At 40.9% G+C, this 15006-nt stretch overlaps 1 protein-coding gene across 1 annotated transcript in view; it reads right to left on the bottom strand.

The window, feature by feature from the left end:
* LOC306669382 (uncharacterized protein) overlaps window positions 1-15006 on the bottom strand; it is a 513918-nt gene that overhangs the window by 191348 nt on the left and 307564 nt on the right. The gene's annotated exons all lie outside the window — the stretch shown is intronic.

The following is a 15006-nucleotide window of genomic DNA, read 5'->3' as shown; positions in this document are numbered from 1 at the left end:
TTTGTTCAAATGTGCTTTTGAATATAGAAACTTTTGGACTTTAGAAAGACAATCTGGCTCAAAAAATATATATCATGTACCAGTCTAAGACTGCATTCTGTAACTGAACACATTAAAAATATCTGCAATGAAACAAATGGATATTCTCCCTACAGAGGAAATCTAGATCATCCCAAAACAGATTGTTGCCAAAAGCCACTGAGTACAGATCGTTTTGCCTCCAAATAAGTTAGGAAAAGAAGCGAAAAACAAAAGAAACTTACATTGTTGTTTGGAATTCAAAATTTCAGACAGGCATCATGAACTTTATCATCTAAAAACATTAAATACAGAGTTAAGATTCTAGTCCTGGTTCTGATAGTAACTACTGTGTGATCTTAGGAAAACCTCCAAACTTCTCTGATTTCAGTTTCTTCATATATAAAATGGGTGACTACTCCTACCTCTTAAGTTTTGCAGAAATAGCTGTGAAGATCAAATGAGATAGGATTTACCATTGTGTTTTCAATAAATGAAGTGTTTAGCAAATCTTAGCTGTCAGTTATCTTTTAAAAGTTATTTTGAAGATGGTTATAGTTCTAATTATGCACAGCTGCTTCTCATTTGAAAGGCATAGCATCGCTTACGTGGGAAGGGGAACCCCAGTGAAACCCCTCTTGCACCATTGTTTCTTATGCATCAATGAAGATCAGCACATGTATGATGACTGCAGTGCTGAAATATTTCTCTGGCCTAATCTACAAGAATCACATCTAGGAAAGAATGACAGGCTGCTATGTCAAATCACTGCTGTTCCTGAATACCTGAAAGAACTTGTGTGCTTTGAAGAAGCCAGCTGTCCAAGTGTCAGCTTGATCCTAACCTGACTTTACAACTTAGGGAGAATCTCCCTTTTCTGTCTGGTCTAAGGAGAGAGAACTCATGTGGCAGGCCCAGTCTGGTCTCAGATGCTCTGCACAGTCCAGGACAAGTCACAGCACTTCTTAGATAAAAGTCTCCAAGTTAGTTCGTAGTGAGTCTAGGCATGACAAAAGAGGGCTCGTTGTTACTATTTGGTGCCCTCTAACAGATTTATCTTCTTACATGACACAAATCCTGGTTGTCCTTGGCTGGTGGGTGGCTGTTGGCATTGCTGTCAGTCAAATGCTGTTAATGTCAGCTCAGCTGTGACAGCTGAGGCCAACTCCATCCATAACTGACTGAGTTACATTTGACTGGTTTCTCTTTGCCATGAACTCCTCAGCATCCAGGCTTCACGGCCCATACCCACTTCCCTTCTTGACATTCAATCAGCTTGAGGAATCTCCATGGCAGAGTGATTGTTCCCATCACAAGCTGTTGGCACAGCTCTATAAAATTAACCATTAAAGTTCTCAGCATCCATGGTAACCTTTCTGCTGGGGAGCAATTATACTGTAAACTCTCCTTTTTTGATGTTAGTTTCTGGAAACAGGCTCCCCTGCAATCAAAATGCCATGGGGTGGATGTTTTGTAAGAAAACTTTCTAAGGGCTGGGGATGTAGCTTAGTGGTAGAGCTCATGCAACATACACAAGGCCTTTAGTTCATTTGGAGGGAAGGGAACAAAGATGGACATACTCTCCTCCATAGAGATGAGGATATACCAAGTAACTTTGACCATTTAAATATTCTCACTGACCAAAGGGGATCCTGTGTTTTAAAATCCCAAGGTCTAGGACATGTATGAAAATGGCATTGTCAATGTAATATGAAGAAAAAAAGCACTAGACTTAGAATGTGAACTTTCCCTACTGCTAGTCATAGAGGCAGATATATGAACCAGATTGCCTTGCTATTATGTTTCTGATATAAACTAATTTATAAGGGTTATGCTAAAAATACCCACAGGTTACTATGAGAGATAGAATATCTCAACACATCATGAAGTCAGGGAAGGTTTCTTGGAGGAAGTGACTTAGAGATATTAAATTACTTAATTCTCTAGATATCCATTTCATTGTGTTTGTACTGGAATTAAAACGCCTACATCCGCATTTGTGGTGGAAAATTCCACATGGAGGTATAAGTTGCCATTATATTTCTGGCTCAATAAGTTGTAGTTACTCAATCATTACCTGCTGTCTCAGTACTGATGGCGAAGCCAAGGTTCTTAAAGCAGAAAACACTTTTAGCGCAAATGGCTCACCAAGAATTTCTTGGCCTTTGTCACTTCCTATTGCTTTGCTGTTCTAAGATATGCCTGCCATATCTGAAGACGGACTGATAATTGTTCTGAACAGCATTGCTTTTTGGTAACTTCCAGCAAACAAGTTCATCCAGGTTGAAGAACAACTGTTTCTAAATGTATTTTTCTTTCCTTCCCCTCCCTCCTCAGCACTGTGTGTGGAGCTCTCCATGGCCACAGTTTTCTTTTGCTAAGAAAAGTTTTAGTATTCAGAACCTGTACTGCATGCTCACATACATGGTGGCAATCTACTCGCTTAAGAAGGAAGCAAAAAGGTAACTAAGTAGATAAGATGGCTAGGAGAAGACGGAGGCATGTTTTCCACGTTAAATCAATAATTCACAGGTATGCATTCTGCACAAGTGTGGCGGAGGATAACAATGAGCAGGGAATACTTCGGCTCTCAAGGGCTTTGAGATTCTGTTGGAAAGACGAGAATAACTCAATTGCAGAGATAAACAGGGTCACAAAATGCAAAATAGAATGAAATAAAAAATGATACAAACCCACACAGGAAATAGATTATTCAGGAAAGGATCAGGCAATAAGAGGCACTAAGGCTCCAAAGCCTGGGGAGACTGAACTGGTGTCAGGAGGGAAACAGAGGCAAATGACAAAGGGAGGAAAGAGTGGGATCTACCTCAGGGCAGCACACGGCCACCCTGCCAGAGTGCAGGGGTATGCTAGGTATGAGAACCCTTCAGGGCTGACCTGTGACCCAAGGCGAACTGAGGCAGGCGATTACCTCATCCCTTGCCAGACCCTGGAAGGACGTTCTAGAGACTGAAAGATACCTGTGAAGTCAGTCCCATGGTTTGTGGCCACCTCCTGTGCAAGGAGTAATAAGATCCCCGTGGACGTCAGATGCCACAGACTCGGTGCGCTCAGCAGCACTGATGGCTTGAGACTGCCAGGTGCTCCCTTTCCGCCTCTGGTGGAAACAAGTGCTGTACTCTTCCCTCAGCAGAGGAAGACTGGGTGTCAAACAGACCTCCGTAGTAACATGAAAAATCCACAGTAGGACCCAAAGTCTCTTGGTTTAGGAAGTAGATAAAAGTCATAAAGCCTTCAGATCTCAGAATTATCCTCATGTTCTCTCTCTTCCTTCATTTCCTATTCCAATCAATGAAATCTTCTCAATCCTACCTCTGTATCATCTCAGTTTTCCACCAGTAGCTTCCATTCCAAAGACACTACATTCAAGCCTTTATTACCTGTTTTCTTCACTACCATAATAGCACCATAATATGTTTTGTATGCTATTATAGGGAAGTCCAAACTCTCTCTGCAGGTTCAGCATCAAGTCTGCAGAAACAAACCAACAGCACCCATATTGATACAAGTTTATTGACATGCACAAGTACGTGGGAGCCACACAAATATGAAACTCAAAAAGTGCCAGGTGATTGGGGCTTAAAACCCTCTTCCTGGGAGAGAGGGAAGAAGGAGTTACAGGCAACTTTAGAGGGGGTATAAATGAATTTTAGAGGAAAGAATGAACTTGGAGAATAGCCTGGGACAAATATCTCTGGGTTCTAGACAGAGTGCTTACTTTTCAGTGTTCTCCTCTGTGATGAGTTTAATCCTCCTGTTTGTGAAATTTCAGTATTTGGGGAGTATTGTTTTCTGAGCTCCCCAAATATGTAATAGGATCATAATTGCACCACAGCATTCATCCAGATTCTCTTCCAACACAATTTTTAACGTAGTTTTCTAAATACATGGTTCCCACTCACTGCTTCGATGGCTGTACATTATATATATTCTCCCTGCCCCGGCCTGCCCCCCCCCCCCCCACTAGCCTAGAGTTCGGCACTATCTGCTGCTTGGTCCCATTTATCTATTTAATAGGAGTGAATTCAGAGACTGTTTTTCTTCTGCTAGTTTCAATTTTTTTTTTTAGAATGCCAACTGCTTTATAAGAAAATCCCTTAATGATACCTTAAGATTCCTTCAGTTATTTTCAGACCCAAAACATTTTAGCCTATGATTTATTCCTCTAACAGTCTCAAGATTAAGCCTAAAATTATGGTATAAGTCCAAAGAAACTTAAAGATAATTTAAGGGAGTCCCTGTCCTAAATTCTGAGTAAAATCAATGTGAGAAATAAAAAAAAATCTTGATTTTCTATTCAAAATGAAACAAAAGGAAATCATCCTGGACGAGTGGCAGAACTGGGTAGCTTTGTGGTCTGGCAGATTTCCTGAAGAATCTAGCTTCAGTAGTTGGTATGGTTTGGATGTGGTTTGTCCCCCAAGTGTTCATGTACTGAATGAAGCCTTGGTCCTCAGTGTGACCACCTTAATAGGTAGCGAAACCTTTAAGAAGTGGAGTCCAATGGTAAGTGATTAGGTCATTGGGACTGTGACCTTTGGATGGGATTGGTAGGTCTCATAGTACCCCAGTTAATTAACCCCTTTAGAGTGAAATATAAAAGAGCAAGACTGGCCCCTCCCTTGCTCTCTGGCTTCCCGTCTCTCCGTGTGATCTTTCCCGCTCATACATGCTCGCACCATGATGCCATCTGCCTTGAGGCCTCACCAGACACTGAACAGATGGGGTCACCCAATCTCGGAGTTCAGCCTCTAAAACTGTAGGCTAAATAAACCTCTTTTCTTTATACATTACCCAGCCTTGGACATTTTATTCTATCAGTGGAAAACTGACTGATATGGTAGTAATATAAACAGTAATACAAAAATATCTTCTTGATCTGTCTGCTGTCTGAAGACCTCATAATTCTGTTTCTGGAGAATTATTAGATATTGACCCCTAGATTCATCAGATTCATCCGGCTGTAGGTCCTCAATCCAGTTGAACTAACACAGGACTATGGCAAAACCCATCAGAACACTGATGATCCAAGAGGGATTTTCCCTGTAAATAAGATTTCTCCTTTCTAGAGAGTTATACAGGCACCACCATAAAATAGTAGAAAAAAGTATATATGAGTTTCAAAGTCTGAGACATTTGCTTTAATTGGCAATTTGTGATATTTGGCTTAATATTATAATATTTAGCCTGTAGGACCTCAGTTTCCTCATCAATTAAAAAGCAGGTATAATTATACAAAGTTCTATATTGGCTAGGGTCTAAACAGGAACACAGAAATTACTTCAAATATTGTTCATAGACAGAGTATAATGCAGGGAACTGGTTCTATAGGAGACAGAATCTGTCAGTGGAACCAGATGATGGGGTCATCCAGACATGAGCCAGAGCAGGAAGTTCCATCATCCCTTAACTGGGAAGACCAAGGAGGTGAAAATGTTATCAAAAGCTTCATGTGAAGCCACCAAGCAGAAACTAGAACCATGGTCTTCCAGTCTCATGGGAGCTGGAGCCATAGAGAAGACACAGCCCAAGGCAGAGAGGGAGAGAGAAATGCCTCCCTCTCACTATGTCTCCACGGTTGCCTCCCAATGCCCAGTCCAGTGGACAGGAGAGGCTGCAGTCCCCTGCCAGAGCAAAGGAGGGATGAGATGGGATCCAAAGACCTGCAACTTAAGACCTGCCCAAGACTCCATGGTTACTGTGAGAATTAAATGAGGCATCACGTGAAGGCATCTATCACTAGGCCTCACGCATAATGAGCTTTCAATAAAAGTTTTGTTTGTTTGAAATATAGCCCTGCCCACATGGAAGGCATGATGACTCACATATTACCAAATCTATTTGTATGAAGCAAAGCTGCTTATTATTTTTATTTATTGCAAAGAGTTAACAAAATAAAACCTTCAGCAAAAATGCATTACCACCTTCCAAAGAAGAAGCTGCAGATGGCATTTGTGATTTTCACAGAAGCGTCTCAGTTAAATTAATTGCTTGTCTATTAAATTTTTAAGCTGGCAGCTCCTTTTTTTCTAACATGATCACTTTATGCAGAAACTAACAACCAATTAAATGAGAACAAATGACTAGCTAATCTCTAAAATTGCTCCTGGCTCTACATTCTAAGACCGCATTCTAAGTGGTACCAATGATAAACTTATAAAAGGATCTGAAGTAAGTTCTTCTCTTTGTCAGTCCCGAGTATCACCTGAAACATCAAAAATGCACTCTCTTCCAAAAATCTCATATACATAATGGGTAGAGTTAAAGGCATTTTCATTCTCTGTACTCAAAGAGAAAGACTTTTTTCAAGATAATTTACTTGAGAAAGGCATTTTCCAATCTGTTAATGACACTGAAGAGACCAATAGTTTGTCTTAGGTTTTCTTTGTTCGTGGTGCAAACATTTATATGTTCTGGATATAATTTAGGGTGAATTTCTTATTCATAAACTGATTAGGGGATTTCATCTGAACAGTGATGCTCTCTAACATATAAACATATAAAATGCAATAATAATAACAACAGGTCATATTTATATGGTACTTATAATTAGGGCCTGGCACTTTTTCAGAAGATACACACACACACACACACACACACACACATTATTTTAGTCAGCTTTTTCACTGCTGTGACCAAAAAGGATGAGACAAGAAAAATTTTAAAGGAGAAAAGTTTATTCGGGCTCGTGTTTTCAGAGGTAGTTAATTGCTCTGGGCTCAAGGTGAGGAAGAATATCATGGTGGAAGAGCGTGGTGGAGGAAAATAGGTCAGGAAATGGCACCAAGAAACAGAGAAAGAGAGCTTGGCTCAACAATGGCAAAGTATATACCCCAAAGGCACGGCCCCAATGACCCACCTTCTCCAGCTCTACCGTATGGACCTCCAGTTACCAGCTAGTTAATCCCTATCAGAGGATTAATGCATTGATTAGGTTAAGATTCTAAAACACAATCATTTCACCTCTAAGCTTCCCTGCATTATCTCACACATATACTTTATACACACACATACATAAACACATGTTCACATACACACATAGTTAATTCACTTAATTTTCGTAACAAGTGTATGAAGTAGGTACTATTACATTTTCCATTTTACAGATAAGGCAATTGAGGCAGACAGGTTAATACAATTGCTTATGGTCATGAACTTATAATTAGGAGATCTGGCATATAACCCTAGCAGTCTGACTCAAGAATCCAAGCTTCTTACTGTGGTACTATACTCAGGAGGGAAAGAAGGGAATATGCACATTCTAAAAAGGAAAATGATGAGCCCATATCCTCCCTTGTTATGAGAATTCCTTTCATGACTGGCTCCCACCTACCCCTCCAACAATAACTTGTCTACCAATCCTGCCCACTCCATTCACAAATGACTTCCATCTTCCATTCATCCTTCATTCTCACCAAGATCCCTGTCTCCACAGGGCAGATGCTGTTCCCTCTGCCTTTAATGCACTTCTCATCCCCCTTCACCTGGCTGAGCTCTTCTGTCCCTCAGAACAAGTTCTCCTTGGTTATAGACTCTGATGAGACAGAGTGCCCCTCTTTTCTAGCCCTCATTAGAATTACAAGTTGACATTTGTTTACATGACTTGAGTCTCATTCACTTCCCGTAATATCCTGTGTCCGGAATATAATTTGTGTTTGATTAATAGTTATCAACTGTCTTATTGATTGAAATAATATCTATCTCCTTGCTGGACTGGAGAAAGTCAGGCATTTTTATCTCCCATTGTACACCCAGACCCAGTTAAATTCCTGATACACAGATAAAAATCTATTGAGTATATGTGTAAACCTCAGCTCAGTTTTGTTATTCCTGTGACAAACAATTATGACATTTCCCATGACTTTTTTTTTTAATTAATTTTTTATTTTTTTAATTGTAAACAATTGGGATACATGTTGGTTCTCTGTTTGTACATGGCGTAAAGGCATACCATTTGTGTAATCATAAATTTACATAGAACAATGTTGTTTGATTCATTCTGTTATTTTTTCCCTTCCCCCCACCCCTCCCACCCCTCTTTTCCCTCTATACAGTACTTCCTTCCTCCATACTTGCCCCCCTCCCTAACCCTAACTCTAACCCTAACACTAACCCTTCCCTCCCCCCATTATGTGTCATCATCTACTTATTAGCGATATCATTCGTCCTTTGGCTTTTTGAGATTGGCTTATCTCACTTAGCATGATATTCTCCAATTTCATCCATTTGCCTGCAAATGCCATCATTTTATCATTCTTTATGGCTGAGTAATATTCCATAGTATATATATACCACAGTTTCTTTATCCATTCATCAATTGAAGGGCATCTAGGTTGGTTCCACAGTCTGGCTATGGTGAATTGAGCAGCTATGAACATTGATGTGGCTGTATCTCTGTAGTATGCTGATTTTAAGTCCTTTGGGTATAGGCCAAGGAGTGGGATAGCTGGGTCAAATGGAGGGTCCATTCCAAGTTTTCTAAGGAATCTCCACACTGCTTTCCAGAGTGGCTGCACTAATTTGCAGCCCCACCAGCAATGTATGAGTGTACCTTTCTCCCCACATCCTCGCCAACACCTGTTGTTGCTCGTATTCTTGATAATCGCCATTCTAATTGGGGTGAGATGGAATCTTAGGGTGGTTTTGATTTGCATTTCTCTTATTACTAGAGATGTTGAACATTTTTCCATATGTTTGTTGATAGCTTGTAGATCTTCTTCTGTGAAGTGTCTATTCATTTCCTTAGCCCATTTGTCGACTGGATTATTTGAATTCTTGGATCCCATGACTCTTTCAAAATAATCAACTCCAATTCTTCTTTCCAAATAAGAACTCCAACAAGATAAGAAGACGGGGATTTCACCACTATCCCAACTTCCCACCCCAACCCCCGCCACCTCTGTGACTCTGGAATCTGACAAAGCAGATGGAAGTGACATTTCAGCAGTGGCTTCCCAGGCTTACTGCCTCCTCCACAAGCTGCCTGCCTCCCTGAATAAATTCTCAGGGACCAATCATTGTGGTCAAGTTCACATCCTCCAACTGACACCATCCCTCAGCTCTGATGTCCACCTTCAACTACATATGTGTTTCTAACAAGTAAGATTCTGGAAAAAAGAAAAGCAGTCATCAGAAAGGGTAATAATATCCCCAAAAAACTTCTGCCACATTCCTTTCCTTTACCTGAAAAGAAAGATAAGTGTATTTGATGATTCTCCATGGTTTTGGGCCTGTCGCCATTGTCAGGGTCCTTTTGAAAGCTATAACCACCTGCTGACGCTGGCCCAACTGTGACAACTCTGCTACTGAAAAAAATCAGAACCTCTCTCCTTATCAATTTGTAGGATATTTGCATTTCCCACACCAGCAGGAGGCTGACCTTGGTCATTCTATGTTGAAGTATCCCTAACCACTGACCCAAGGAAGGCATAGGACCCAGAGCTCTGGCATTTCCATCTGGAAAGGTTGCTGACCTCTGCCCTGGAAAGCAGTCCTCTCGACCCACCACCAGAGACATCCTTTAGGTAGATTCTTGTCTTTTCTTTCTTCTTTAAGCAAAGACTAAGAAATAGATGGACAGACACAGGAGTTGCTGGCAAAAACAAGAAGCCAATCTTTTTTTTTCTTTTAACCAAAAAAAAAGAGGCTTTCAGGAGGCCAAGCACAAAATGACAAATAGAGTATATGCTATAGTTTGTATATGGTTTGTCCCCTCCAAAATTTATGTTGAAATTTAATCCCCCTTCTGAGATCTTAAGCAGTGGGACCAGATGGGACCTTTAAAGGTGATTAGCACTCTGCTCCCATGCATAGATTAATTCACTCGGGCAACTAATGGATTGACGGCTTATCTTGGCAGTGGGTCTGCTACCAAAACCAGTTTGGCTAGTTCTCTCATTCCTGTTCTCCTGTCTCTTGCCATGCAATACCGGGTGCCACCTGAGGACTCTGCCAGCAAGAAGGCCCCCATGGATGCACCCCTCGACCTTGGATGACAACTGTGAGCCAAAATAAACCTCTTAAATTCAAAACTTACCCAGCCTGCAGTATTGTGTTTTTAACATCAGAAAAGAGATGAGGACGGCATGAACCCACTTATGTGAGGTGCCTAGAGCAGTCACACTCAGAGAGAGAGAGAAGGTAGAGAGGTGGCCTACAGAGTGAGGGGTGGGAAGGAGGAATAGGGCGATGCTATAGAGTCGAAATGTTGAATGGTAAGTTACATATATTTATAAGATGGTCTTTATGGAACTTGGCCTTCCCTACATTTACTGATCCCCACTGATCTTAAGGTTAAGACAAATAAATTGAGTCCTTTCTTCTTGAGCAACTTCCTTTTTCCCATTTCTAATACATCCTATTATAGGAGCTTGAGACATGATGATTTCCTTATCAATCAGACCACATTGCTAATCCAAATAACTCCCAGATCCAATAACTTCAAATAACAAAAGATCATTTCTTGCTATCTCTGCATGCCCACAGCAGGTCACTAGGAGATCCACCAGGGACTTGGGCTGATGGCACAACCATTCACCATGCAGGCAGCAAAGGAGAGCATGGCAAAGCAAAGCACAGGCTGCTTCCTAAGCTTCTTCCCAGGAGAGATGTGTACCCCACACAATGTGTATTTCATGGGCCAAAGCAGTCACAAGGCCACGTGAAATTCAGGGGGACAGTGGGGAACTATAATCCTACTACACTGCACACTAGGAAGAAGAGTGAGCTGTGGAGGGCTCTATAATGTCTTTCTGGCCTCCTGAGGTTTTGCACATATCTTTGTATTTCCAAGATTCATTTTAGTTATCATTTATATAATAGTATAGTTTTTATATACATATACACATATCATGATATAAACTATAATATATGCTATAGTTACAGGGAAAAGAAATCTGGTCCCACCACCCAAGGACATTTCCAGCATTTTGCCAGCAAAAGCGTGGGCTGCTCTGCCCGTCAGGGAGGAGCCTCTCTTCCTGCATCTCCTCCTTGATTCTTTTCTGTCCTTCAACCTAGAATCGAAGGAGCCCCAAGCATAAAAGACATGTTGTTCCATATTTTACTGGGGGAATAAAAATGTAGTCTTGGCCTCAGAGGAGAAGAAGCTTTAAAAGAAAATAAACCTATTTTGGAGACATTTATTCTAGGTTTTCTGGCCTCAGAAGACTAAGAAGTGTTGCAACAGGTCTTAGAGGTGTTGGAGATTACATAAATTTACACGCATGGCCTTTACTCATTGACATTGTAAGTGCAAGTGTGGAGCCTTAAGCAAGCATCCCTGACCCTTCTACAATGGCCAGATAAACATCCCTGTCAGGCTGAAGCCTTCCCATCTAAGTCCTCAGAAGAGCAGAGCAAGTAGAGAGAGTGATAAAGCCCACACTCAGGCAGGGCTTCGCAGAGGCCAGGGGATTACACTAAATGCATAGAACAAAAAGATCTGGAAGATATGTAGCAAGGGATCCCTACATACACACATATTCAAAGGCAGAGTGACAAAATTTTTATTTTCCATCACACCTTATGTCTTCAATTCTACATATCCAGGTATTAGTAAAAAAGGGTTGGGGACATGGCTCAGTGGTAGTAGAGCACTTGCCTGGCATGCATGAGGCCTTGGGTTCAAATTCTAGCACTGCAGAAAGTATTAATAGGCACAGAAAACCTGATCCTTGTACTTGCTAATGATTGCTTTGGGAAGATTTTTGAGACTCTCTAGCAGATTGAGCAAAATGTTGCAAAAACCATTAGCTAAAACAGAAATGGAATATTATAAAATATAAAATCTAGTGTTTGGTGCTGACAAAATAGCAACACTAGTGGTCTCAGTAAACACATGAGCATATTCAGTCATTCTTAATTACTATTTTTATTGTTGTTACTTCCGTCTTGGGATTAATTAGATTGCATAAAGAAACATCTCAGTCCCCAGTTATAAATTCAGTTACTGTTTGAGCTTCACATATACATTGACAGACTCAGAGGTTCATATTTAAATAAATCAATAACAAAAATTTACTCATGATTACAATGACTAGGTTCAGATTCTAAGGAGGGATAAACCAAGGGACTAAAGATCAAACAAAATTGAATGATTTTATCCTGGAGATCTACAAATCAAGGGCACTAACTCAGTGATCTACATTTTAAATTCCTGTGCTTCTCTCTGCCACCACCAAGATAATAACCACACTCTACAACCATGTAAATTCCCCATTTCTCTGCCTGTAAAACAAGGAAAATAGCTCCTATTTTCTGTAGTTGACGTGAGGTTTAAATGAGGTAATCCATGTAAAGCCCTTAGCAGAATATCTAGGGCACAAGAGCTCAGCAAATGTTACGCGTTACCATTGATAGTATTTAATAGCTTTAAAAGGAAGGGAATTCCTTAACTAACAACAAGTCATATCTTAACAGTTGCCTGCACATCCCAAGATGCTGAGAGACGATGTGAATCTGATTGACATTCTCTTTTCCTAACCCCCTGCGGCATAACTCTCTGGCTTCACAGCCCACTCACTCAGAGATCGGAGGCGACAGAACTAAACACATGGCTTTGGTGTCTATCTTGATGTGCACTGAAAGAAATGGGGTTTTGTTTGTAGAGATTCTTTTGTTGCTTGATCTCCAGGGAGAACCAGTGGTCACATTGCTAATAAAGTTGTGTCTTCTGTCTGCAATTTCCTGAGCACCAACAGGTACCTGAGTTTGAGAGACAGGGACCCTAATATTTTCTAATACAGATAAGTGATAAGAATAAAATTTGGAAGAGATCAAATGTTTTCTGTGACTTTCTCTGACCCATAGCCATTGCTACTACCATTTTGTAAACAGAAAGACCAGCTTTAGATGTTTACTTTCAGTGCCTTCTTCTCCTTTTAACAATGGTATCACTATAACATGTTCTTTTATCTGGTCCAATAGACTGAGGAATCCTCCTAAATTTCTCATTAGGAAGTAACTCTAAACTTCTGATTTCTAGCCTCATCTGCAAATTGGGGTCACCTAAGGAGTTTTTGAAGTCCCATGAGCAGGCCATACCCAGACCAACTGAACCTGACTCAGGAAGGAATCCACATACACAGCTCCAAAATAACAATGGGGAACCAATGTCGGAAACACAAGCAATACAGCTATCATCATGTCTTACAATGCATTGAAAAAGCAAAGAAGTCAGTCTAACTAGAGGTATTCAGTTCACCCTAAAGTTTTATTCCATAGATAAGAAAATAGATGCTGGTAGCAATACACACCCACACACCCTTCTGCCTGCCCAAGTTTGCTATGATTTTTAGCTGGGGAAGGAATTTCTGCCCCTCTCCCTTCTCAGGAAGTTGACAGACTGCACCTATCTCGTACCCTCAAACATGATGGCTCCTCATGAAAGAGATGGTAACCATCCAGGTAAAAAAAAAAAAAAAAGTAGACAGGAATGCTCCTTCCCTATAGCACGCAAGAGGCAGAATGGGCAGGAACTAGGCAGTCTCAAGGTCACCCCAGAGCAGACAGGATATCAGTAGGAGAGGTAACCCTTTCTCTGCCTTTGCTCCATACAGCACACCAATCATAAATAGCATCAGGCATTTTATGAAATGAGATTTTAATCCAAACTTAAATCTTGAGAACTCTACCCGGATGAAGTATGGAATATCTGTGTTTCATTTCCAGCTTTCAGTCTAAACAAAGAAACAAAGCCACGAATCCCATCTTGTGTCTACTTCCTAGGCACCAGCAATCATGGATAATCCCTGACTTCTCTCCCTCTGATCTCACTCAGAAGCTGACTCTGAATTTGCCTCTTATCTCCTTTCAAAACAGTTTGCTTGCATATGTTTGCCTCTTGAAAAAATATCTTTGTGTTTATTTTCTCCTTACCTGGAGCTCAAACTAAGGGTAGGGGCCACTTGCTTCAAAGGCAGCAATGGGAGCCAGGAGACAGACAGGGAAAGAGCTGGCCTAGGAGTGACCTGGGACCTCTCTGTTCGCTGATTCAGCTTGTATATGCATTAGGGAAAAACAGCTTCTCACAGGAGACAGAATCTCAATTTGAACATATGTGTACCAACAGACTGCTGTGCCAGGGGAGGGGGAGTCTGGTTAATTTCTCTCCAAGGACCCCACAAAGGAAGTGAGAGTTTTCAGGTTTGGGAGCCAAAGCCCTGAGGGTTTCTGGACCATGACAGATGGCCACCACCATGTGTCCACAGCACCATCTTCTATCCTATGCACCACCTCCCCTGCCAAGTCATCTCCTGTTCATTCACTTTATTTCCAGGGCTTTTTCAAGATTTATGATCATGAAGCTGACTTGAGGATGCAGGACAAGCGTGTTATATTTCAAGATTTAGACAGTGTCCTCAGCTCAAAAGTCCCTTTAATAGGTGTCTTTGAGTCCATTTCTCACCTTTCTTCTTTAAGATTAATCTTTTTCACCTGAAAATAGTTATTTCTCCAGCTTTTCACCGATTTTCCCGACTGCACTTTCTACCTTTCATTTCCAACTCATAGTTATTGGAACCAGCGGCTTTATTTTGGCAATGTGGGACTATTTGTCTAACACCCCCTAAGGTGTTAGACACTGTTTTTGCTTTTGTCAGTTTCCTGTGGCTCAGCTTTCTCATCTCTAAAATAGGAATAATAGTGTCCTCAACTCTGAAATGAGGATAACAGTGTCCCCTTAGACAGCCATTGTGGAGAATGAAAAAGGAAAACCCTCAGAACAATGCCTATGTACTAAGTATTAGACAATGTTTGCTGGTGGTGGAGTTATTTATGATATGTTGCTGACTTGGAAATATAAGTGGGGCCTTGGGGGATTGGAAGGCATGAATAATAAGGAGAAAGCAATAATACAGTGAAGGTCTCCCCTCTAAATATCATCCATGGTGATTCTTACATAATTTTACTGGACGGGAATTTCAAAATCTAAGACTCATTTTGGATTATGTCCTTGTTAGTCCATTC

This window comes from Sciurus vulgaris (genome assembly GCF_902686455.1).
Source record: "Sciurus vulgaris genome assembly, chromosome: 9".
Taxonomy (NCBI): domain Eukaryota; kingdom Metazoa; phylum Chordata; class Mammalia; order Rodentia; family Sciuridae; genus Sciurus; species Sciurus vulgaris.
Note: the sequence above shows the minus strand (reverse complement) of the source record. Positions and strands in the feature narration are given on the sequence as shown.